At 40.0% G+C, this 27,728-nt stretch overlaps 1 protein-coding gene across 1 annotated transcript in view; it reads left to right on the top strand.

The window, feature by feature from the left end:
- Positions 1 to 27,728, top strand: part of RND2 (Rho family GTPase 2) — a 206,571-nt gene that overhangs the window by 173,583 nt on the left and 5,260 nt on the right. The window lies entirely within an intron of this gene.

A 27,728-nucleotide genomic window follows, 5' to 3' on the forward strand; every position in this document is an offset into this window, starting at 1 on the left:
AGAACACGCACCTCCTGGTGCAGATCAGTTGCAAACAGACCAGCAGGTGGAAAATTCTCTCTATCACAAAATACTCACAAACAAGGCAGCACTCAAGTGTGCTATTGGGCACAGACTGGAGTCTCACAGCTCTCCAGCTCACTGACACAGCGTTCTGTGGGACTCTAATCCAAGACCGCTCAAACTCTGGAACTCTATGGGCAAATAAGGCTAAAAATACCCTACTATCCTGATGTAGCTGATCAGCGAGGGGAAGTGATTAAAAGGATCGAATGACACAAAGTGACAAAATAAAAAGCACGCTTTAATGAATTAAAACAATAAAAACATTCCAGCACTCACACGTGCATTAGTGTGATATGCTACGCGTTTCTCAGTCTACTGACCGTTTCCTCAGGCATACAAACAGATCACTTTGTATCCTATTTAAATCTACCTTATCCAATCATGCTACCCAAAATTAATTACGTCATTGTAAACACAGATAAGGTTAATTAGTAATTTCGTTAAAGTACCCATTGGTTCTTATAAAAGAGTACAATGTATCATACTAATACCTAGCCTAAAATCATATAATATGTTGCACAAAGATCACATTCGATACTGGTTAGAAAAACAGAACTGAAACCAAATTTATAAGATATAAAATACATTTCTTTCATGTAATTGGCAAGAGTCCATGAGCTAGTGACGTATGGGATATACAATCCTACCAGGAGGGGCAAAGTTTCCCAAACCTCAAAATGCCTATAAATACATCCCTCATTTTTATGGTTTCTTCTGTGATAAGCGCTTCTAAGCATTCTGAAGCCCAATTCCTCTCAGAGTACAGTGTTTGTCAGAGGGATGTGAAAAGAGTATCGCCTATTTGATTTTATGGTTTTCCTTGCGGGAAATCTTTTCAAGGGTTCTTTGTTTTCGTTCGTAGGTATTCATCTCCTACCTCCCTTTTCAGATCGACGATATACTCTTATATACCATTACCTTTGCTGATAGCTTTCAGTACTGGTTTGGCTATCTGCTATATGTGGATAGGTGTCTTTCGGTAAGTATGTATCATTATTTAAGACACTCTCAGCTATGGTTTGGTGCTTTATATATTAAATATAAAGTTTTAAATATATGTATTTTACTTATATTTGCCATGAGTCAGGTCTATGTGTATTTCTCTTTGCCGTCCAGCAGTTTCGTTATGGGAATCATGTTTTAGGGGTATAGTATTTTTATCAATTTGCTGCTATTTATTGCACCATTATTGGCGCAAGATTTTTTTTTTGGGTGCGAATGTGCGTCTGTGATGACACACGTTCCTTTATTTCCTGCGTCTTAGTTGACGCTAGGTTGTTTGGCGCAAGATTGTGTTTGTTATGACGCGAGTTGAGTAATTTCCTGATGTTTTATTTTACCTCACTTCCTATATGCTCCTTGCCTTCTTTATGCTCAGAGGGCTATGCTATTTGCTTTTTTGCCAATTTTAGCATTTGCATTTTTTCCCATTCCTGAAACTGCTATATGTGGAAATAAGATATTTCTGTTTAATGTTATTTTTTCTTTTTTTACATTTTACAAGATGTCTCAATCTGATCCTGTCTCAGAAACTGCTGTAGGAACCATGCTGTATGAATACAGTTCTACCAAGGCTAAGTGTATCTGTTGTAAGCTAGTGGAGATTATATCTCCAGCTGTAGTATGTAACAATTGTCATGATAAGCTTTTGCATGCAGAAAAAAGTTTCTATTAGTGCTAGTACAGTATCTGTTGTTCGTTCAACATCTAAAGTACATGATATCCCTGTTGATATGAAAAATTATATTGCTGATGCGATACAGAAGGCTATGGCTGCTATACCGCCTTCAAATAAACTTAAAAGGTCTTAAAATTTCTCATAATTCTGATTAAATTTGTAATGACCGGCAAAACATACTGATATATCCTCCTCTGATGAGGATCTCTCTGACTCAGAAGATCCTACATCAGACATTGACACTGATACATCATCTTATCTTTTTAAGATTGAGTATATTCATTCTTTGTTAAAAGAAGTGTTAATAACTTTGGATATTGAGGAGTCTGGTCCTCTTGATAATAAATCCAGTAAACATTTCAATTCTGTCTATAAACCTCCTGTGACTACTCCTGAGGTTTTTCCTGTTCCTGGTGCTATTTCTGATGTGATTGCTAATGAATGGTCTAAGCCTGGTACTTCTTTTGTTCCTTCTTCAAGGTTTAAAAAGTTGTATCCTTTGCCAGTGGCTAAATTAGAATTTTGGGAAAAAGTCCATAAGGTTGATGGGGCTATTTCTACTCTTGCTAAATGTACTACTATTCCTATGGAAGATAGTACTTCTTTTAAGGATCCTTTAGATAGGAAGATTGAATCTTATCTAAGGAAAGCTTATTTGCATTCTGGCTATATGCTCAGACCTGCCATTTCTATGGCTGATGTTGCGGCTGCATCAACTTTTTGGTTGGATAGCTTAGCACAATGGGATAAAGACTCTGATTTGCATTGTTAGTTTGCTTCAACATGCTAATCATTTTATCTGTGATGCTATTTTTTATATCATCAAGATTAATGTTAAATGTATTACTTTGGCTATTTTAGCTAGAAGAGCTTTATGGCTCAAATCATGGAATGCTGACATGGTATCTAAATCTAGGTTACTATCTCTATCATTCCAGGGTAATAATTTGTTTGGTTCCCAGTTGGATTCTATTATTTCCACTATTACTTGGGGGAAGGGAGTTTTTTTTGCCTCAAGTCTAAAGGCAAATCTAAAACTTCTAATTGGTTTTGTTCCTTTCGTCTGAATAGAGAACAGAAAACCACTCCTTCTCCTAAAGGCTCTGGCTCCAATTGGAAGCCATCCTCGAGTTGGAATAAATCCAAGCCTTACAAGAAACCAAACCAGCCCCCAAGACTGCATGAAGGTGCGGCCCTCGATCCAGTTCTGCTGGTGGGAGACAGATTAAAATTATTTCAAAACGTTTGGGCAGGTTCCGTTCATAATCATTGGATTCAGAATATTGTCTCTCAGGTGTATCGAATAGGTTTCAGAATAAGACCTCCTGTGAGAAGATTTTCTCTCTCTCACGTTCTAACAAATCCAGTGAAAGCTCAGGCTTTTCTGAAGTGTGTTTCAGATCTAGAGCTTTCAGGAGTAATTGTACCAGTTCCAAATCTATTCATTGTCCTGAAGAAGGAAAATTCTTTCAGACTAGTTCTGGATCTGAAGTTTTTGAATCATTTTGTAAAAGTCCAAACTTTCAAGATGGTGACTATAATGACACTTCTGCCTTTTTGTTCAGCAAGGTCATTATATGTCCTCAATAGACTTACAGGATGCGTATCTTCATATTCCGATTCATCCAGACCACTATCGGTTTCTGAGATTCTCTTTTCTAGACAAGCATTACCAGTTTGTTACTCTTCCATTTGGCCTAGCAACAGCTCCAAGAATCTTTTTGAAGGTTCTTGGTGCCCTTCTATCTGTAATTAGAGAGCAGGGTATTGCGGTGTTTCCTTATTTGGACAATATCTTGGTACTGGCTCTATTTTTTCATTTAGCAGAATCTCACACAAATCAACTTGTGTTGTTTCTTCAAAGACATGGTTGGAGGATCAATTTACCAAAAAGTTCTTTGATACCTCAGACAAGGGTCACCTTTTTAGGTTTCCAGATAGATTCAGTGTCCATGACTCTGTCTTTAACAGACAGGAGACGACTGAAATTGGTTTCTGCCTGTCAAAACCTTCAGTCTTGATCATTCCCTTCAGTGGCTATGTGCATGGAAGTTTTAGGTCTCATGACTGCAGCATCGGACGCGATCCCCTTTACTCGTTTTCATATGAGACCTCTGCAGCTTTGCATGCTGAATCAATGGTACAGGGATTATACTCTGATATCACAGCTGATATACTTAAATCCCAACATTCAACTCTCTCTGCCCTGGTGGTTAAAACCTCATCGGATTATTCAAGGGGCCTCTTTTGTTCGTCCTGCCTGGACTGTGATTTCAACATATGCAAGTCTCACAGGTTGGGGAGCTGTCTGTGGGTCTCTGACAGCACAAAGAGTTTGGAATCCTCAAGAGGCGAGGTTACAAATCAATATTTTAGGACTCTGTGCTATTTTCAGGGCTCTTCAGGCTTGCCTGCTATTAAAGAGAGAATTATTCATTTGTTTTCAGACAGACAATATCACAACTGTGGCATATGTCAATCATCACGGGGGGACTCGCAGTCCTTTAGCGATGAAAGAAGTATCTCAGATACTTTCTTGCGGTGGAATCCATCTCCTGTCTAATTTCTGCGATACATATTCCAGGTGTAGACAATTGGTAAGCGGATTAGCTCAGTCGCCAGTCTTTACATCCAGGGGAGTGGTCTCTCCATCCAGATTTATTTTGTCAGATTGTACAGATGTGGGGTCTCCCCAAAATAGATCGGATGGCTTCCCATCTAAACAAGAAGCTTCCCAAGTACCTTTCCAGGTCCAGGGATCCTCAGGCAGAGATGGTGGATGCGTTAGCAGTTCATTCGTTTTACTAACCTGCTTACATTTTTCCACCTCTAATTCTTCTTCCAATGGTGATCTCCAAGATCATATTGGAACAATCGCATGGCCTCACAGGTTTTGGTATGCGGGTCTTGTCCGGATGTCCAGTTGCCAACCTTGGCCACTTCCTTTAAGGCCGGACCTTCTGTCTCAAGGGACGTTTTTCCATCAGGATCTCAAATAGCTAAATTGAAGGTATGGAAATTGAACGCTTAGTACTTAGTCATAGAGGTTTCTCTGATTAATACTATGCTACAGGCTCGTAAGTCTGTTTCAAGGAAGTTTTATTATCTGGTTTGGAAACCCTATATTTCATGGTGTTTTTCTCATAAATTCTCTTGCCATTCTTTAGGATTCCTAGAATTTTACAGTTTATTCAGGATAGTTTGGATAAAGGCTTTGCAGGCTCCTCCTTTTGAGCTTATGCATTCTAATGGATATTAAACTACTTTCTTTGAAAGTGTTGTTTCTTTTGGCTATCTCGTCAGCTAGAAGAGTTTCTGAATTGTCTGCTCTCTCTTGTGAGTCTCCTTGTCTGATTTTCATCAGGATATGGCTGTTTTGCAGACTTCATTTAAATTTTATTCCTAAGATTTTGAATTCTAACAACATTAGTAGGGAAATTGTTGTTCCTTCCTTGTGTCCTAATCCTAAGAATTCTCTTGAAATATCTTTACATTCTTTGGATGTTGTAAGAGCTTTGAAATATTATGTCAAAGCTACTAAAGATTTCAGGAAGACTTCTGTTGTTTTTTCTGGTCCTAGGAAAGGTCAGAAAGCCTCTGCCATTTCTTTGGCATCTTGGTTAAAGCTTTTGATTCACAAGGCTTATTTGGAGGCGGGACAGTCTCCGCCTCAGAGAATTACAGCGCATTCTACTAGATCAGTCGCCACTTCTTGGGCTTTTAAGAATGAAGCTTCGTTTGATCAGATTTGCAAAGCAGCAACTTGATCTTCTTTGCATACATTTACTAAATTTTACCATTTTGATGTATTTTCTTCTTCTGAAGCAGTCTTTGGCAGAAAAGTTCTTCAGGCAGCTGTCTCAGTTCGATTCTTCTGCTTATGATTTAAGTTTTTTTTCTTGAAATTTATGTGAAATTTATAAGAGACTTACTTTTTTGTGGATTTCATTTTTTCAGCGGAAATAGCTTGTGAATCTTCTGTAGTCTCCCACATCTTGGGTATTTCTATCCCATATGTCACTAGCTCATAGACGCTTGCCAATTACATGAAAGAAAACATAATTTATGTAAGAACTTACCTGATGAATTAATTTATTTCATATTGGCAAGAGTCCATGAGGCCCACCCTTTTTATGGTGGTTATGATTTTTGTGTAAAAAGAACAATTATATTTCCAGTTCCTCTTTTTGTATGCTTTTTTACTCCTTATTTTTTCACCCCCACTACTTGGCTGTTCGTTAAACTGAATTGTGGCTGTGGTGAGGGGTGTATTTATAGGCATTTTGAGGTTTGGTTAACTTTGCCCCTCCTGGTAGGATTGTATATTCCCTACGTCACTAGCTCATGGACTCTTGCCAATATGAAATAAATGAATTTATCAGGTAAGTTCTTACATAAATTATGTTATCACAGAGGATGAAGCAAAATGTCACCAATTGGACCCTTGTCTGTGGTAATTATATAAACATTATAGGGTCAGTATGTTACCTAAAACAGTCCCATATGGAAGTTATGACATTAGCCCTAACTACTGGACAATAAGGAGTAGAGGATGTTATAATCTAATGAATCTAAATCGAATCCATATGGAGTGTAAACTTAGCAAAGTGTAATGTCCCTATATCCTTGCTGATCGTGTAATCCCCATATGGCAGCCCTTGCAGGGGGACAGATAGTGATAAATTAGTGAATTCTAAGTAAACGTGATATTTATGATTGCGATAGTGGTGTGAATCAACATCTATAATTCTATCTTACATGACAAATCTATGTGAACAAAGTTAATTACATTGTGTCTATACTAGCCCAATATTGATAATTTCAGGATCATCTGTTTAAATAAAATCTCAACAGTATTTGGAAAAAACAGGAAATTTATCTGAACGATAATATTCATATGGCAGCATTTAACTAGATACATTTACTTTTTTTTCCAAATACTGTTTGGAAGTATGTACATAGCACTATTAAGTTAGTTAGGGGCATTTTTAGCCTTATTTGCCCCATACCTCTACCCAAGTTTGAGCGGTCTTGGATTCGGGTCCCGCAGAATGCTGTATCAGCGTGCTGGAGCGCTGTGAGACTCCAGTCTGTGCCCATTAGCACAATTTAGTGCTGCCTTGTTTGTGAGTATTTTGTGAGAGTGAGAATTTTCCACCTGCTGGTCTGTTTGCAACTGATCTGTACCAGGAGGTGCGTGTTCCGGATACTGCGGTGTCAGCGAGCTGGAGCGATATGAGACTCCAGTCTGTGTCCAACAGCACGACGAGTGCTGTCGCTTATGTGAGTATAATATGAGCCAAGTGTCATCCTACCTGTTGATTTGATTGAAATTGATTTCCACAAGGAAGCGCCTCTACTATTTTTGTCTTTCCAGACCGAAGTTTTATAGTTTTCTTTCACGTTTATCGTGTGATGGGAGAGAGCAGCTACTCCTTGTATATGTGAACATACCTTGGAGAATCTCTTTGGGACAGATCTTATCGTAATTTTTTTTTTTTTTTTTTTTTTTTTTTTTTATTTGGCTTATTCAAAGGCATACAACATAATAAAAATAAAGATAAACGCTTATATCACATGAAATGAAATACCAGTTTTACAGGAAGTGCAAACATGAAAATTAAAGAATAAAAAACACAAAGTTGATAATATGGGTACCATGTGAATATTACATGAATAGGATGCCAATAGTCTAGAAACCTTCTAAATCATTGAATGGGCCACTTTTGGGCTTCCAAAAATAAAAGGTAATATTAAAGCAAAAGAAGGATACTTTAAATAGAGGAGACCACTTGTGGATCTCGAATGATAAGCCATATTTTTATAATATTTTGAATAATGCTAAACAATATATGATATAAAGTAGTAAACTCTTAAACAATAACAAAGTTTGACCTCACTATATTTTCGCAGCAAGAGAAACAAAACAGAACACTACACTCACTGGGAGTTTTACTTTCCCATATTAAGTAGGGCCGAGCAAGCATTATTTAAATACACTCAAACTTCTGGGTCCTTCTATATGTTAAGTACTATCCACGCAACCAGGCCAATGTATGGAAGGGCAGTCCATCAGTAAGATTTAAACCTATATTCTCGCCTCTTCGGCCGCTAGAGGCGAGAACCAGATACTAGGGGCAAAAAAAACCCTTCCCATTAGCCTAGTTGATAACGTAATGTCTCTTTGAAGTATGCCCTATTATGTGAAGGGTAATAAGATTTATGGTAACCTAGCCTCAGGGAGTAACAAGGATCTGGAGGCTTATCATACAAGCACATTGCGGGTAAGCGCAGACCAAAGTAATAGTAGGTACATAAGTGCTAGCGAGGAGTGGCAAGATAGTAAGCCCATATGAGGCGCAGCACACAGTGTATCACATTCACAACCTATGAGACCTCTAAATACAAAGACCACAAATAATGAATATAGGATCTCATAATAGTACTTGGTAACATAGTAACAGTAAGAGGTTAGAAAAGGCATGAAGGAACTGCAATGGTGCACAGTAGAGCAAGGATATGAGGCTTATAATTTTAAAAGGCATGCGTATATGGAGAGTACAAGTTAAAAATAAAGCAGTCTAGCAGGTCATAGGAGTGAGTATTAGGATAACAAGCTACCTAGGTGCCATCTAGCCTAAGAACTTTTATAGGGCAGTTCAGATTAGTCATATAGGAGAATATAGATGTATAAAATATATCTGCACTGTAATACTGAGGTTCTAGTCATTTAATTAGAGCTTTACACAAACTATTCAATGCAAAGGTAACCCCCTTATTGCTAACCAGTGATAGCAGAACAGTGGTAACCCCATGATCCTATATCTGCCATATACATCTCAAAATTTATGCTACCTTAACCTCATGGGGTAACAAAAGTCAGGGGGCCTTGCTATATATGTGTATTGAAGATGAAAACTAATTAGAGCACTATTATGAGCGTTTGCAGTACCAGAGGTTAGCGATATAACAGCACCTAGTGGGAATAAAAAATGGCACAACACTTAGAGCTACACACCGCAGAAGCAACAAAGCATGATTAGAAAAACCTATATAGCCATTTGGTAACATAAAAGTAGTGGTAAAACAGTAGGTACCAGTAACATTCGCTAGTGCACAATAGAACAAAAAAAATAACCTTATAAAAAACTACTAGCAGTATAAACAATAATGGTGGACAGTTCACACAAGAGTTTGAAATAGAAATATAGACAGATTAGCCGTTTGTAACAAAAAGGAGTACTTATGCAACCAGCGTTAATTTGTCCAAGTTTGTCCGAGTAATTAGCAGACACCTTTTTTATATGAGATGGTTCTCAGTAGAATACGGTCAGGGATTATGCCGTGGTGCTTAAGACTGCTGTGGGACAAACCGCCCGTCACCTGCAACGGACTGTCCAGGTTCCAGTTACCTTCCGCCTTCTGTGACAAATGTAAGGACACCAGGCGAGGAAGAGAGGCCTCTGATTCAGAACCCTTTTGGAGATCTTTCTTCCACGTGGGCTCGACTGCATCCATGTCCTCCTGACGAAATACTGCTCCAGAGGGAGCTTCCATGTAGGTAGCCGGTGCGGTAGGGAGAGTCTCCTGCAAAGTAATGTCTAGCTGCATAGCTAATATAGTCTCCGAGGATAGATTGCATGCCTCCGATGTTGTCAGGTGGTCGATCGGTAGTATGTCTTCCAATGGGGCTGTTGACAGTGAAGATGATCCCATAGCACCAAGCAAGGCACGCTCCAGCTTATCAAAATGGGACTGCAATAGACGCCTCATCTCGGTCTCCCATGAGTGTAGCTCCATCGTATATTTAGTCTGGTGAGGGTGGTAAATTAAATATTGTGTGTTGTAACACTTTAAGTGTCGCGTAACGACAGGGCCAAAGGCGTCCTACCGGGGGTATGGTAGAGGCCGCGATCTTGTAGCGGGTCCAGGCTCCGATGCCAGCAGCAAATCTTAGTAGACTGGGTAGAATAGATGCAGCATCTAGAATATAAGTTGGCTCCAAGAGAATATTATTTATATCAGACTGCCAAAGGGTAAATTTCTGTGTTTATCATAGAAAGGCTGTAGCAGCATGCAGATATGCGACCAGTCATGGCCGCTGCCCGGAAGTTCCCCCCATCTTATCGTAATTTTGACCCTGTATTGCTCTGTTGAGAGCTGGACTCTGTGGCGCCCCTGCATATTGGACTTTGGTCTTGATAAGTGGAGTCATACTGACTTCATCTGCATACTGAGAGATTCTGGGGAAGACTTGTAGATGGTTAAATGGTGTTAAGGATGCATTTACTTTATCTGAATGTATTGTATCAGAACTGGTTTTGCCAACAAAATGCATCTGATGCATAAGATATTGCCATCTAGGAGTAGTGCCTTTTGGAACTATGAGACTTGTCTGGTTCTTTCAGGAATTCCAGTGGCTGAGACTAATGACCTGCTTTCTGGCTTTCTGGTGGTTGTGGGGACCTGTAGGTAAAGAGCTGGCCTGAAAGCCAAAAGTTAATTTTCCCTTTAATGGAACAGGAAACCCAAAATGTGTCTTTCTTATTTCAGATAGAGCATGCAGTTTTAAACAACTTTCAATTTACTTGTATTATCCATTTTACTTCATTCTCTTGGAATCCTTCATTTGAAGGAGCAGCAAAGCACTACTGGAAGCTATCTGAACACAATCGGAGAGTCATATAAGGCATTTATGTGTAGCCATCAATCGGCAGCTAGCTCCCAGTAGTACATTGAGAGATACGTTTAGAGACAGGTGGTGTTTGCCTATAAAAATGCTAAGGACTAAATTATTAGTGGCACACTATCGATAGTACGGTTAGAGAGATGCACTCGTCACAAGTATGCCTCAATAATGTATCAATTCCACTCAACCCACATGTACTCAAACCAAACCTCAATAGGTGGGAGTAAAAAAACAGTTTAAAGTCTTAAGTAGGCTCCTCACATGTGTTGCCCCACAAAAGAGACAAAACAAACAGGCAACAGTGTTACCACAGTTCTTGAGTGACAAGTGATACATAGCTAAAAAAGCAGGAGCTCAATATTGCTCAGGCAGCATATAGCTGCAATGACTCACCGCTCCAATGTCACATAACTCCGTTCCAACTAGTTGTGAGATGATCTCCGTGTCCGCTTCCCTGCAGCGCATCTGCAGCGTTCAATGCTGAATCTGTAGCTGGTGTCTGACCGGTTCCCTCACGTGGTTCTCCTCAACCAATCACACCCTTTGCCGTCATAAACTCAGTGAATACAGCGTAAGAGGAGACGCACACACGGAGGTAAATGGGGAGTGAAAAAGAGGCAGGCTCCCTCTCCAGCCTCTGAAACTGGCAAATAGAATAGCGCAATCAAAAAGTAAATCCAAGGCGAGTAGTAAATAAAAACAGTCCTTTTATTGTAGTTCTACTTGGGATAAAAACAAACGGATCCATAAGGGGTCCAGCACGTACAAAGGTGAACTGGTTACTCAAGCTGACATGTTTCGGTGAAAACCGTAATCATAGCTAAGTGAGTATAAATGTGCTGACTATTTAAAAGCCAAAAACAATTCTCATTGGATGACATTAAAAACAACTAATGCAGTCACGATTGTGTGTAAGTAAGGAAATGATCTACATTCCATGAATACTACTCTATACCTAGACATAGCGAAAATTTATATGTATAAATACTACACTTAGGTCAAATAATGTATAAAACCTTTTAGGAGTGTAGTGTATGTAAATATGCAAAAATATACATATATAAACATGTAAATGTGTAAAAGTATAGCTCCCCATATGCGCCAAAAGAAATAGACTCTATACTCTCATAATAGAACATGTGCCACTTATTTAAAGATAGTGAGTGGGATAGGTTCCCTTCTTGAACATCTGTCTCAGTGGCTTGATGCAATTTTGCATCCACTAGTAATCACACTTCAGAGTTACCTTAAAGACACAAAAGATTTACTCAATTTGATGGAAACATTTTCTTGGAAAATAGACGAATATATGTGGTTGACTGTGGACGTGGTGGCACTTTATTCGTCGATTCCACACGAAGCGGGTCTCAGGGCTTTGTCCTTTTTTCTCAGGAATTTTTCTGAATTTGATACTGACCTTGTGGAATTTATTTTAAGGGTCACCAGTTTCACACTTACACACAATTATTTCCGGTTTGGTAAAGATTTTTATCTCCAGAGATGTGGGACAGCTATGGGGCAAAATTTGCGCCCTCATACGCCAACATCTTCATGGGTTGGTGGGAGCTGTCCCACATCTATGGAGATGAAAATTTGTTTAGGGACAACATTGCCTTTTATAGGCGGTATGTAGACGGCCTGCTCTTCATCTGGCGGGGTTCTGAGACTAGATTTTAGATTTTATAAAAACTCTCAATATGAATACGGTGGGTTTACAATTTACTTATGAGAAACAGCCCAGATCCATTAATTATCTGGATCTCACTCTAACGACACATGTAAACGGTCGTATTCATAGTACTATGTATAGAAAACCCATCACTAAGAACACACTTCTTCACGCCAAGAATTGTCACCCTAAACATGTCCCTATGGCGGTAGCCAAGGGACAACTTATCAGAGTAAAGCGCAATTGTAGCGAAGAGATTGCATATCAACAACAGAGTAAAGAAATGATGGATAGATTGAGAGAGAGAGGCTATCCTTACTATGTGATAGACAGGGCCCAGAATCAAGTGAATCGTCTTGACCGAGGGACGCTCCTGAAGGGGTCTGCCCGACAAAGGGATCATTCGGCTTTTCAAGCCGATGATAAGGTTACTTTTGTAACTGATTACAGCACGAAATACAAGGAAATTTGCAGAATTGTAAATAAACATTTCCGTTTGCTGTCTGTTAATGACCGACTTGTCAATAGCATAGAGGGAGGACTACGTTGTTCTTACAGGAAAAGTAGAACTCTTGGAAACATTTTGGCTCCATCTGAAGTATTTGACAGCAACTCCAGAGAACAAGGTTCCTGGTTGCGTCATAAGGGGATGTACAGGTGCGGCAGTTCAAGATGTAGGCCCTGTGAGTTCATCATTCCCTCAGACGAATTTAGATCTGAAGTCACTGGGGAGAAGTATAAAATCTCTTCCTGCCTCAACTGCACATCCTCTTATGTTATTTATCTCCTCACTTGTATAGATTGCCTCCTTCAATATGTAGGACTCACTACAACTGATGTCAACACCAGGATCAGAAATCATTTGTCCACGATTAAATTAGGAGAAGCAAGTACCCCATTGGTCAAACATTTAAAAAATACCCATCAGAAAAGTAATGCTACATTCAGATGGCAGGCCATAGAATGGGTAAAACCTCCGTCAAGAGGAGGAGATAGGGACCAGTTATTGGGTAAACGAGAAATGTTTTGGATTTTTAAACTCCAAACTAGAGTGCCAGGGGGATTCAATTCAGAATATGATTTGATAAATTATTGGAAATAATTAGTCCCCCTTTGGCCTTGTTTTGACTCTGGTGTATACCCAATTCTGGTTCATATTAACCTACCCCTTTTTTCTTTCAGCTTTTTTCTTTCAGCTTCTTTATGTGTATTTGTGTATATATTATCTTTACAGTATAGAGGTTAATTCTCCTAATTACTATAATGTTTAATTGTGCAGGAGATTTGTATTCATTAGTTTAAATCTCTTTTTGCAAGTATCTTCTCTAATGAGCAATACTGTCTGTGATTTTTCATTTTGAACAATTGGTTCTTATTGAACTATGCCTTTTAAATAAGTGACACATGTTCTATTATGAGAGTATAGAGTCTATATCTTTTGGCGTATATGGGGAGCTATACTTTTACACATTTACACGTTTATATATGTATATTTTTGCATATTTGCATACACTACACTCCTAAAAGATTTTATACATTATTTGACCTAAGTGTAGTATTTATACATATAAATTTTCGCTATGTCTAGGTATAGAGTAGGATTCATGGAATGCAGATCATTTCCTTACTTACACACAATTGTGACTGCATTAATTGTTTTTAATGTCATCCAATGAGAATTGTTTTTGGCTTTTAAATAGTCAGCACATTTGTACTCACTTAGCTATGATTACGGTTTTCACCGAAACATGTCAGCTTGAGTAACCAGTTCACCTTTGTACATGCTGGACCCCCTATGGATGGGTTTTTATTTACTACTCGACTTGGATTTACTTTTTGACTGCGTATATCTGTGTGTGTGTGTGTGTGTGTATATATATATATATATATATATATATATATATATATATATATATATATATATATATACAGGGAGTGCAGAATTATTAGGCAAGTTGTATTTTTGAGGATTAATTTTATTATTGAACAACAACCATGTTCTCAATGAACCCAAAAAACTCATTAATATCAAAGCTGAATATTTTTGGAAGTAGTTTTTAGTTTGTTTTTAGTTTTACCTATTTTAGGGGGATATCTGTGTGTGCAGGTGACTATTACTGTGCATAATTATTAGGCAACTTAACAAAAAACAAATATATACCCATTTCAATTATTTATTTTTACCAGTGAAACCAATATAACATCTCAACATTCACAAATATACATTTCTGACATTCAAAAACAAAACAAAAATAAATCAGTGACCAATATAGCCACCTTTCTTTGCAAGGACACTCAAAAGCCTGCCATCCATGGATTATGTCAGTGTTTTGATCTGTTCACCATCAACATTGCGTGCAGCAGCAACCACAGCCTCCCAGACACTGTTCAGAGAGGTGTACTGTTTTCCCTCCTTGTAAATCTCACATTTGATGATGGACCACAGGTTCTCAATGGGGTTCAGATCAGGTGAACAAGGAGGCCATGTCATTAGATTTTCTTCTTTTATACCCTTTCTTGCCAGCCACGCTGTGGAGTACTTGGACGCGTGTGATGGAGCATTGTCCTGCATGAAAATCATGTTTTTCTTGAAGGATGCAGACTTCTTCCTGTACCACTGCTTGAAGAAGGTGTCTTCCAGAAACTGGCAGTAGGACTGGGAGTTGAGCTTGACTCCATCCTCAACCCGAAAAGGCCCCACAAGCTCATATTTGATGATACCAGCCCAAACCAGTACTCCACCTCCACCTTGCTAGCGTCTGAGTCGGACTGGAGTTCTCTGCCCTTTACCAATCCAGCCACGGGCCCATCCATCTGGCCCATCAAGACTCACTCTCATTTCATCAGTCCATAAAACCTTAGAAAAATCAGTCTTGAGATATTTCTTGGCCCAGTCTTGACGTTTCAGCTTGTGTGTCTTGTTCAGTGGTGGTCGTCTTTCAGCCTTTCTTACCTTGACCATGTCTCTGAGTATTGCACACCTTGTGCTTTTGGGCACTCCAGTGATGTTGCAGCTCTGAAATATGGCCAAACTGGTGGCAAGTGGCATCTTGGCAGCTGCACGCTTGACTTTTCTCAGTTCATGGGCAGTTATTTTGCGCCTTGGTTTTTCCACACGCTTCTTGCGACCCTGTTGACTGTTTTGAATGAAACGCTTGATTGTTCGATGATCACGCTTCAGAAGCTTTGCAATTTTAAGAGTGCTGCATCCCTCTGCAAGATATCTCACTATTTTTGACTTTTCTGAGCCTGTCAAGTCCTTCTTTTGACCCATTTTGCCAAAGGAAAGGAAGTTGCCTAATAATTATGCACACCTGATATAGGGTGTTGATGTCATTAGACCACACCGCTTCTCATTACAGAGATGCACATCACCTAATATGCTTAATTGGTAGTAGGCTTTCGAGCCTATACAGCTTGGAGTAAGACAACATGCATAAAGAGGATGATGTGGTCAAAATACTCATTTGCCTAATAATTCTGCACTCCCTGTATGTATATATATATATATATATATATATATATATGTGTGTGTGTATATGTATGTATGTATGTCATTCCTGCTGAGCTATTTTCTATGCTTACGCTTATACTGTTTGCTACTTGCTTATTAACAGACGTATGTACATATTTTGAGATACATTATTAATAACTACTTAGATCCCATTAATATACCTGCACGGCATTAAGCCTTACATAATAAGGTGCCGTACGCAGCAGGGTGTAGTAGTTTAATAAGTGTGTCTCACTAATATAACTGCTCATATAAATGTATGTACACGACATTGACATGCCTTATATGTACTGCCCATAGTTACACTATATTTTCTTGGGCGCAATGTCAGTATCTACTTAGATCCCATTCTTATACCTGCCCGGCAATTAACCTTATACTTGAAGGTGCCGTTCGCAGCAGGGTGTAGTAGTCTGACAAAGGCTTCCTATGAAATACATTTACTCAACGGTTCATACAATGAGATATCTCTGTCTGACATGATAAAACACAGCAGATTAAGCTATCTGCTGTAATATTGGTATACCTTTTGAAACTCTTTGTCAGTATATGTACTATGTTCAAGCATTCACACTAACCCCTGACCGGTCAGGTTTGTATTATAATTTTGTGTTTATATTTTTTCTTTTGTATGTACAATTTTTGGTCCATAGTATTTAGACATATTGTATCTGTTTTTTAAACAATATGTCTCGCTAAATAAATAAATGCTAGAGATTGTCCTCTCTTGTGGCCACGTAAGTTTATTTTTTGGATACTCCTCATTTTACTTTATTGAGCTAAATAAAATACTTTTTGAAAAGAGTGCTGAATTCCCTGTCTTTCATCCTGATATACCTGGCTCAGGATTTCTTCTCTGTCTTAAACCCATATAATATATATATATATATATATATATATATATATATATATATATATATATATATATATATATATTACTAAAACTTCAGATATGTATAAAAAGAATATTAATAAATAAAAATAACATTTTATACTAATGTGAAGAGGAATATAAAATATTTATCACACACTTGGTTTAGTACTGAAGGTGTACTGCAGTGTCGGGTTAGCACGTGAGCGATCAGTGTTAGTTTATTTTTTCTAAGTTGCTCTCTCCATTGAAGTCTATAAGGAGAAAAAGTTAACGCAGTCTCGATATCTTAAAGGGACACTGAACCCAGATTTTTTCTTTCGTGATTCAGATAGAGCATGACATTTTAAGGAACTTTCTAATTTACTCCTATTATCAAATTTTCTTCATTCTTTTGGTATCTTTATTTGAAATGCAAGAATGTAAGTTTAGATGCCGGACCATTTTTGGTGAACAACCTGGGTTATTCTTGCTGATTGGTGGATAAATTCATCCACCAATAAAAAAGTGCTGTCCACAATTCTGAAACAAAAAAAAGCTTAGATGCCTTCTTTTTCAAATAAAGATAGCAAGAGAACGAAGAAATATTGATAATAGGAGAAAATTAGAAAGTTGCTTAAAATGTCATGCTCTATCTGAATCATGAAAGAAAAATTTGGGTTCAGTGTCCCTTTAAGTCCTACAGTTAATGCACGCCAGGTTTCACTTGCACCTTAATTTTTTAATTTATAATACCTGCGCTATCTTGCGTGCATTACAACTTTACTTTCAGCGGTATTAAAGCTCAAGCAAAATCGCTAAGTACTGCTTAACTTGTAATCTGGCCCCAAATCTTAAATTTTTTTGTTTTTTGCAGAAAACAAATTAGACTGCCAGAGATATTAATCAGAGGATAGACAACATCTTGCTATATGGGTGTGATTTGTTCATGATAAAAGCTCTTTTCATCTAAAGGGGAGGAGAGTCCACGGCTTCATTCATTACTTTTGGGAAATAAAAACCTGGCCACCAGGAGGAGGCAAAGACACCCCAGCCAAAGGCTTAAATACCTCCCTCACTCCCCTCATCCCCCAGTCATTCTTTGCCTTTCGTCACAGGAGGATGGCAGAGAAGTGCCGAAGATTCAGAGTAGTCTTTTATGGAGGGTAGTACTCTTCGGAATGGGACTGGAAGTTTAAGTAATCCTGTCAGCCTCTCATTGAGAGCCTGGATGAAAGTTAGAGTCCTGAGATGCAGGGAGAGTCTTTCTGCAAAACCATCCCGACTATAACAGCTCCACAAGCAATCAGCGTTGACGAGTTTTGCTGCCTGCTTTCTGCACTCAAGTCCATGTCAGGAGCGATGCTTCTACCTGTTACACTTGAAGGGCAGTGTTTCTGTTCCACGGCATTGATTCTGGTAAGATCGTTTAATTTTTTTTTTTACATAATGAGGAGGGTTTATACATAATATTGTTTATTGTGTTATTGCTGCATTATGTGCAAGATGTGGCTCTGACAATGGTGAAACTTCAGGTTGACTTCCGGCGAGTATTTGCACAACCGATTTTGGCGCGTTTTCTTCTTAGTGCAGGGGTGGTCCTGCGAGGCATCCCAGGTGACCGGTGGGAGTTTTCACTTCTTCTGTTGATCAGCGGCATAGGAGACAAAGCAGTTTCTGTAGTCCGGGTCATAGGAGGTGGTGAGTGCCCCGGCCATTGGAGGTATAAAGGTGCCTGTTTTTTAAGCTAGTCTAGTCCATAATAAAAGCAAGCTATGTAGGACTCTGACGCGTTAAAGGTTTCTCCCTCTTTACCAAAGTCTCATTCCTGTGTTTGTGAGGAGGTTCTTGTAGATCAGCCTGCTCAACTATGTTCCGCATGCCTTGATAAAGTGGCGACATCTAAAACTAAAGGGATGTCTAGTACTACTGAGCCATCCAACTCTGAGGGCTCCCCGTCCCGTGAGGTGCTTTCCCTGCTTTCATCTCCGAGTGCACATGCAGCGCCCCAGGGTCCAACCATTACTCCTACAGGGGAGATTCGTTGGCCGTCAGATTTTGCGGATCAACTGCAAACGGCGGTTTCTAAAGTGATCCATGCCTTACCACGTTCTGCTAAGCACAAGCATAGGGCGTGTAATGGCGGCCCGGCCCAGGGGTTGACTACGCTTATGGAAATATCAGAGGCGTTATATGATGATGAGGCCCACTCCGACTCTTCGGAGGAGGCTCCTTCTGCGTCGGAGTCGGTGTCATCTCATCCTCCAGCTGCGGAGGAGCCTGAGTTTAGGTTTAGGATGGAGAATTTGTGCTTTTTGCTGAAGCAAGTGCTTACTACTCTGGAGGTTCCGGAACCGAAGCTTCCGGAGCAACCTTTGATACCTAAGCTTGATAAGGTATACGAGGAGAGGGTGGTGCCTCAGACCTTCCCGGTTCCTTTTAAGATGACTAATATTATTAATCATGAATGAGAGCGATTAGGTTCTTCCTTTTCCCCTTCTTCTTCCTTTAAGAAACTGTTCCCCGTTCCGGACTCTCAGCTCGAGCTGTGGGGGACTGTCCCTAAGGTGGATGGTGCCATCTCTACGCTCGCGAAGCAGATAACTATTCCTCTCAAGGATAGTTCGTTGTTTAAAGAGCCCATGGATAAAAAGTTGGAAAACGTGTTAAGGAAAATGTTTCAACACACAGGGTTTGTTTTTGTTTTTTTTTTTTTTGTTTTTTTAAACAATTTTTTATTGAAGTCGTAGTCAAATACAATATATAAAGGTGTACCCAAAACATTTACAAATAGATGTATACATAGTACTATTGGCAAAGTAATATGTTCAGATATTTCAGGTGTAGCTATAAAATGTGGGTTATCATATAAAGAGACTTCAGTTTTATCATAGAGTATCTTAACAGTAACAAAAGCAGAAATCAACCTCTCCCAGCTAAATAAATGAAAGATTAAAGTATTTACTCCTATAAGAATAGGGCTAGGGAGGGGATGGCTCTAAAGTTTGATGGGGAAGGGGGATGCAGCGGGCGAGAGCCGCTCAATATAAAATAGGAGGGGGAAAGGGGGGGGGAAGGAGGGCGGAGCCAGGTAGCATGTGAAATTGAGAAATATACTAAAGATTTAGGGCTTGTAAGTACTCTATTTAACAGAATTAAAACAATATTATTTAGTAACATCTAAGTAGTGTATGTTTCGTCTAGAAACGAACAGACCAATTTCTCTGTCACCATGCATGCCATTAGGCATTATATACATGTCTCAGACCAAGCTCATTAAATCAACTATTATGCTGAGCCGTGCTTTCCCAGTGAACACGGCCCAGCAGCGTTTACAATATCAAAAAGTGAGGTTATAAATCACGCTGTTGTAGGTAGAGGGAATGTTAGGGCAAATAATTCAGTGAGCTAGGTTACACCCCCACTGTGATAGGCGTGTTACGACATACAAACTGTACCAATACACTAAAGACGCTGCATGATGCATGTTGCTGTATACAATCCGTACTGGCAGCCTAGAGGGCACTACATAAAACTGGTTACTACATACACGTTATACCTATACCCTGGAGCAGAATACAGAAGTTATCATAAAATTGATAATTATTGTAGCCTATGTAGTATTTATTTGGCCTGAACAATTTACCCGAAGGCTTTAATAGAGTGAAGCATTTACACAAAAACATTATAACCTATATATATACACTACTCCAGGTATACAGGGGGGCTACACTGAGAAACAGAAAGCTGGTGTAGAGAGTGTTGTCTACCTCATAAAATCACAGGAAGCTATGTGAGAATATATATTTGAGAGAGCGATCTCATTAAACTAACTATAAACCAATTGGGTGCACTATACAGCCCTCCAGATATACCAGGAAAGGAAAACATTTAACATGAAAAAAAATAAAAAGGAACAGGTAAGTGTTACAATAACAAATAAAAACCATGTCACATAGTAAATGTTCTCAGAGGGATAGATTCGGTTGATGTCATCAAACTGTTAGGATTCCACCTACGGCCAAATCTCCAGAGTAATAAACAACAAGTCCCTGCTATAGCTACAAAAGGTGTTAAAGATTGAGGGGAAGCAACCAATGGTCTTAACAGCAGAAACGGCCATTGGGCTAGACGGTATAATACCAGATACAAACCAACGTCAAATGACGTAAGCGTGCATGGATATAAGACTGTTTATCAAAATCAGAAGAGAGGAGATCACTGAAAGTTTGGAGCAGCCTATCAAGTCAAACAGAGCTATTTAGATATAAATGCACAATGTGTATATTCACAGTCTGGGTCACATATGAAATATTGGAAGCGCTATTCTTCCACCAAGCTACTTAACAGGAAATGGGTAGCTGTAGGTATACTAAACATAAGCAATATGTTCACTAAAGTTAGCATGGTAGAGCCTTAGATTTTAATATAATAATTAATGAGGGTATCCTATAACAATAGTGTGTGGTAATATATGACCTAGGATATAAACCTAAGTTTTACTAACATGAAAACTGGTGGAAACTACACAACCCCATTATGACATCTCAAACTTTAGGGCTAATATTAGCATTAGATCATCTGGGATAGATAACATAGACAAGGAGGGTATTTTTATATAGGCTTAAGATCATCATCATCACATCCCTGAGTGAGCCTAGAGAAATCTAACAACAGCAGGCTATAAGCATCATGAGGGCAATAAGTATGACAGCGTATTAATAGGGATATAGCATTACACAAGGCCAAACAGTTTTAGGGAAAAGTTCCATTTCAGCATAGGGGAGCTGCCTGTAGTGTGTGAAACTACCCGGTCATGTTGGGGTCCCCCAAGTATGCAATATATAACAGACATGCAAATAGCACGCCTCCCGGGTCAAAAGGGTCTTTCAGCAGCTTGGTGAGATGTGTTGAATCAAACTCTTGATCTGAAGAAGGGCTACCGGTTACGTGCTTCAAAACATGGGGGGCTGTGTGAGTTGTCGCTTCTAGGCTACTGATTTTATGTATGCCTGTCAGCTTTACTTGCGATGTCTCTCGCTGAACAGCGCAACGCTGTGCAGGACCTGTGCTGATTTTAAATGGCCTTAGGGCACTGTGTTGTTCACAAGTTACCAACTGTTCCGCTACCACGTGTATGGGGCTCCCCTTTTCTATCTTACTTGCCTCCATAACAGCCCCCGGCTTTCCTCCGTTACAGTGCGGTGAGTGCTCAGTAGAGATAAGATCATCATGGCAGTCAGAGTTAATTAGCTTCCGTGGGGATTCACCCACACTTAGTGCCGCAGCGGATGCGTCTCCTAACCTCCTGCGTACATAGTCACTTTTTGCACCCTCCGTTCCCCAGATTCCGTTCTGTATAGCGGTAACAGGAGACTTGAAAGTGTTAGGAGTGAGAGTGGCTTTCTCGCTGAGGTAAGGAGGGGGAGAGAGCTGGGAATGTTGCCCAGTGGCTATCAGGGTATATCTTTCAGCTCCCGATGTAGCGGTGAATATATGGAACAGGTCAACCATGCTTGGCAGTATCTGGTCTCTGCTTGCCGCTCCAGGGAAAGTACTGGTGGAGCCCTCTCTGCATTGCTTTTCTTGCGGGCATGTAGTAGTATGCTGAATAGGGAGTGAGTGTTCCATCTGGTTTGCCGCATGGGAGTCATAGCTGGGAGAGTAGGAGACGCCATCTTTATTACGCATCTCTATGATGGTAGACCTTAAGCTGTGAGACTGACAGTCAAATTTTGCGATCAGACCCTCCAGTAGAGAAAAAAGGTGTGTAGGAAACTCCTCCATCTTAAGGGGTATATAGGTAAAAGGTATATAAGCCTCCAAGACTCAAAAAATCAAGGTTTTAGTAGTCAAACTTTAGGAGCTCTAGAATAGTACGTCTTGGTGCTTCAGTAGCTGGCTCCGCCACAGGGTTTGTTTTTAACCGGCAGCGGCTGTAGTCGCGGTTTCCGGAGCTGCAACATATTGGTGTGAATCCCTGTGTGATATGGTCGAGAGGGAGGCTTCCATCGACGAGATACAGGATAAGATTAAGGCGTTGAATGTCGCAAATTCTTTAATTTGTGACGCCAATATGCAAATTATTTGCCTGAATGCAAAGGTGTCAGGATTCTCCGTTTCAGCTCGCAGGGCTCTGTGGCTAAAGTCTTGGCCTGCTGACATGACCTAAGTCGAGGCTGTTGTCCCTGCCTTTTTAAGGAAAGATTCTGTTCGGTCCAGGATTGGATTCAATCATATCCATGGTTACGGGAGGCAAGGGAGCTTTCCTACCGCAGGATAAGAATGCGAAGCTAAAGGATCTACTTTTCCTCCCTTTTGCGCGGACAAGGCCCAGCACCAGCAGCCCGCCGCAAAAGCGGATCAGTCCAAGGGAACTTGGAAGCCTGCTCAGTCTTGGAAAAAGTCCAAGCAGAACAAGAAGTCCGCTGAGACTATATCGGCATAAAGGGGTGGCCCCCACCGGTCTCTGGAACCATGTAGGGGCAGATTGTCTCTCTTCTTCAAAGCCTGGTTGCAGGACGTTCAGGACCCTTGGGATCTGGAGGTTGTCGCCCAGGGTTACAGGATAGGGTTCAGGTCCCTTCCTCCCATGGGCAGATTCCTCCTGTCAAACCTGTCTTCAAGACTTGAAAAGAGAGAGGCCTTTCTAGATTGTGTGAGGGATCTCTTCTCACTAGGTGTTAACGTACTAGTACCCCGAGCAGAAAGGGGCTAGGGTACTATTCAAATCTCTTTGTGGTTCCAAAGAAGAAGGGCATGTTCCAACCGATTCTGGACCTAAAGTGTTTAAACAAGTTTCTGGCTGTTCCATCGTTCAAAATGGAAACAATCAGATCTATTCTGCCCCTAGTTCAAGAGGGACAGTTCTTGTCGACAATAGACTTGAAGGATGCTTACCTTCATGTTCCAATACACAGGGACCACTTCTAGTTCCTAAGATTTGTGTTTCTGGACCAACATGCCCAGTTTGTGGCCCTTCCCTTGGGCCTGGCGACGGCCCGAGAGTCTTTACGAAGGTTCTGGGGGTGCTTCTTGCAGTGGCCAGATCCAGGGGCATTGCTGTGGCGCTCTATTTGGACGACATCCTAGTCCAGGAGCCGTCGTTCAGCCCCGCAGAGGATCGTTCGAGGGCTCTTCTTTTATTGCTCCAATCTCACATCCTTACTGAGATCGTCCTGGGAGATTGTGACCACGGACGAGAGTTTGTCAGGATGAGGAGCTGTTTGGGGGGCCAGATTGGCACAAGGAAAATAGTCCCGGGAGGAGTCTCTTCTTCCGATAAATATTCTTGAACTTCGAGCAATCTACAATGCTCTGAGGGTGTGGCCTCCTCTGTGGTCATTCAGCTTCATCAGATTCCAGACCGACATTACCTCGGTGGCTTACATCAGCCACCAGGGGGGAACGAGGAGCTCCCTAGCAATGAGGGAGGTGTCTCGGATTTTGGAGTGGGCGGAGTCCCTCAGCTGCTCGCTCTCAGCGATCCACATTCCAGGTGTGGACAACTGGGAAGCGGACTTTCTTAGCAGGCAATCCTTCCATCCGGGGGAATAGTCTCTTCACCCTGAAGTGTTTGCGGAGATTTATCTTAGATGGGGAACGCCGGAGATAGATCTCATGGCGTCCAGACTCAATTGCAAGCTACCACGATATAGTCAAGGTCAAGGGATCCCCAGGCAGAGCTGGTAGATGACTTAGTGGTATTCAAGGAGAGGAGACAATGGCACTACTCACTTAATGGTGTGTTATAACGTTCCCCTACTGGTATTGATATACTGTAATATGAATTATCTAATAGGGGTAGGTGCTTGTACCTGGGGACAAACTATACAAAAAATCAGTGAAGAACTGACAAAAGGGTACAAATATAGCACTCTGTGAACGTTATTGTTAATGCAAAAAGTTGGGAAATTAAAATATAACTTTTACTAGATCAAGTTAAAAACAGGGGATTGAACAAACATAATTAAAAGTATAAATTTGGATCCACCACTTTTTAACCAGATACTGTCACTGCTGGTTAATAGAGACAAACACCTTTGTTAGGTATATGTGAGTCTCTTGTGAATCAAATGACAAGATTATCTCTTGGCATATTACTCATATAAGGTAATAATACTCCTGATTCAAGGTAGGTTTGGAGGCCACTGATAATTACAGTGAATTAAGCTATCACAAGTAAAATGTCAGATAGGCTGTTGGTGGTTATCCATAAACATCTAGGTGGTTTGCACTGAAATATCTTTACCTATGGTTGTGAGGAGTTGTGAACTCAGATATTAAATTACCTATTAATACCATTTGATGAAATATTGCTTCTAAGTATCTCTGTCCATAAGGGTAAGTATTGTGCTGCCCACACTAATATAAAGAGTGGGATATCTCACACATTACTGATTTTTACCTGTTAATACCGTTAATATCTGACACACTCCTAATTTTTGCCTGTTAATACCGTAAAGATGGGTACTAGATTAATCTAAAGTATTAGGTAGAAAGTCTGTTACCTTTTAGATGTCACTAAAATATTGTGAATTAAGGTAAGTCTAACTCTATTACCCACTCTGTTTTGTGAATAACTTGGATACTGTATATACTTGGCTTAGCCTGGATCAACACCTATATTACCTATGAGTAAGCAGGGTTTGTGGTATACCTAGTGTAGCTCGATCAACTTACAGCTTGTCTATGGTTGTAAGGAGTTGTGGACTCAGATATTAAATTACCTGTTAATACCGTTAATAAAATATTGCTGCCTGAGTATCTATGTTCTTAAGGTTAAGTATTATGCTACCCACGTTAATATAGAGAGTGGGATATCTCACACATAACTGATTTTTACCTGTTAATACCATAAATATCTGACACACTCCTAATTTTTACCTGTTAATACCGTAAAGATAAATACTGGTTTTCTAAAGTGTTTGGAAAAAAGTCCGTTACCTAATAGATATTGCTAGAATATTGCTCCTAATATCTATTAGGTAACGGACTTTTTTCCAAACACTTTAGAAAAACCAGTATTTATCTTTACGGTATTAACAGGTAAAAATTAGGAGTGTGTCAGATATTTATGGTATTAACAGGTAAAAATCAGTTATGTGTGAGATATCCCACTCTCTATATTAACGTGGGTAGCATAATACTTAACCTTAAGAACATAGATACTCAGGCAGCAATATTTTATTAACGGTATTAACAGGTAATTTAATATCTGAGTCCACAACTCCTTACAACCATAGACAAGCTGTAAGTTGATCGAGCTACACTAGGTATACCACAAACCCTGCTTACTCATAGGTAATATAGGTGTTGATCCAGGCTAAGCCAAGTATATACAGTATCCAAGTTATTCACAAAACAGAGTGGGTAATAGAGTTAGACTTACCTTAATTCACAATATTTTAGTGACACCTAAAAGGTAACAGACTTTCTACCTAATACTTTAGATTAATCTAGTACCCATCTTTACGGTATTAACAGGCAAAAATTAGGAGTGTGTCAGATATTAACGGTATTAACAGGTAAAAATCAGTAATGTGTGAGATATCCCACTCTTTATATTAGTGTGGGCAGCACAATACTTACCCTTATGGACAGAGATACTTAGAAGCAATATTTCATCAAATGGTATTAATAGGTAATTTAATATCTGAGTTCACAACTCCTCACAACCATAGGTAAAGATATTTCAGTGCAAACCACCTAGATGTTTATGGATAACCACCAACAGCCTATCTGACATTTTACTTGTGATAGCTTAATTCACTGTAATTATCAGTGGCCTCCAAACCTACCTTGAATCAGGAGTATTATTACCTTATATGAGTAATATGCCAAGAGATAATCTTGTCATTTGATTCACAAGAGACTCACATATACCTAACAAAGGTGTTTGTCTCTATTAACCAGCAGTGACAGTATCTGGTTAAAAAGTGGTGGATCCAAATTTATACTTTTAATTATGTTTGTTCAATCCCCTGTTTTTAACTTGATCTAGTAAAAGTTATATTTTAATTTCCCAACTTTTTGCATTAACAATAACGTTCACAGAGTGCTATATTTGTACCCTTTTGTCAGTTCTTCACTGATTTTTTGTATAGATGACTTAGTGGTGCCTTGGGGATTCAGCATAGCTTACATTTTTTTCACAGTTACCACTTTTACCTCGTGTAGTGGCATTCATCAAGCAGGAGCGAGCTTCGGCCATCCTGATTTCTCCTTCTTGGCCGCGGACGACATGGTTTGCAGATCTGGGGGGGATGTAATCCTCTCCGCCATGGAGGTTACCAAGTCGCAGGAATCTGCTGGAACAGGGTCCCTTTCAACATCAAAATCTCGTTTCTCTGAGGCTGACTGCGTGGAGATTGAACACTTAGTCTTGGTCAAGAGAGGTTTTTTTGAAAGAGTGATTGACACTCTAGTTCAGGCAAGAAAGCCAGTCACTCGTCGCATCTACCATAAGGTGTGGAGGACTTACTTGTCCTGGTGTGAGAAACATGGATATCCTTGGCACAAGGTGAAGGTATCCAGGATTCTGTCTCTTCTCCAAGAAGGTTTGAAGAAGGGTCTTGCCGCCAGTTCCTTAAAGGGACAGATTTCGGCTTTATCAGTCTTGTTGCATAGGAGACTCCCTGAGCTTCCTAACATTCAATCTTTTGTTCAGGCTCTGTCTAGAATCAGACCTGTCTTTAGACAGTCTGCTCCACCATGGAGCTTAAACTTGGTCCTTAAGGTATTGCAGAGGGTCCGTTTGAACCTATGCATTCTATTGACATTAAGATTCTGTCGTGGAAGGATCTCTTTCTGTTGGCCATTGCATCTGCATGCAGGGTATCTGAGCTGGCTGCCTTGAAATTCGAGTCTCCTTATCTGGTCTTTCATGCGGATAAGGCTGTTCTTCGCACCGGTTTGGGGTTTCTTCCCAAGGTGGTGTCTAACCATAACATCAATCAGGAAATAATTGTTCTTTCTTTGTGTCCTTACCCTTCTTCTTCTAAGGAGAGGTTACTTCATAATCTGGATGTGGTTCGGGCCTTAAAGTTCTATCTTCAGGCTACGAAGGATTTCAGACAGTCTATATCTCTTTTTGTGGTGTATTCCGGGAAGCGCAAGGGGCAGAGGGCATATTCTACTTCTTTGTCCTTTTGGTTGAGGAGCTTGATTCACTTGGCCTATGAGACAGCGGGACATAAGCCTCCTCAGAGGATCACGGTTCATTCAACTATAGCTGTGGCTTCATCTTGGGCCTTCAAGAAT

The sequence above is a fragment of the Bombina bombina genome, chromosome 1 (genome assembly GCF_027579735.1).
Source record: "Bombina bombina isolate aBomBom1 chromosome 1, aBomBom1.pri, whole genome shotgun sequence".
NCBI lineage: Eukaryota > Metazoa > Chordata > Amphibia > Anura > Bombinatoridae > Bombina > Bombina bombina.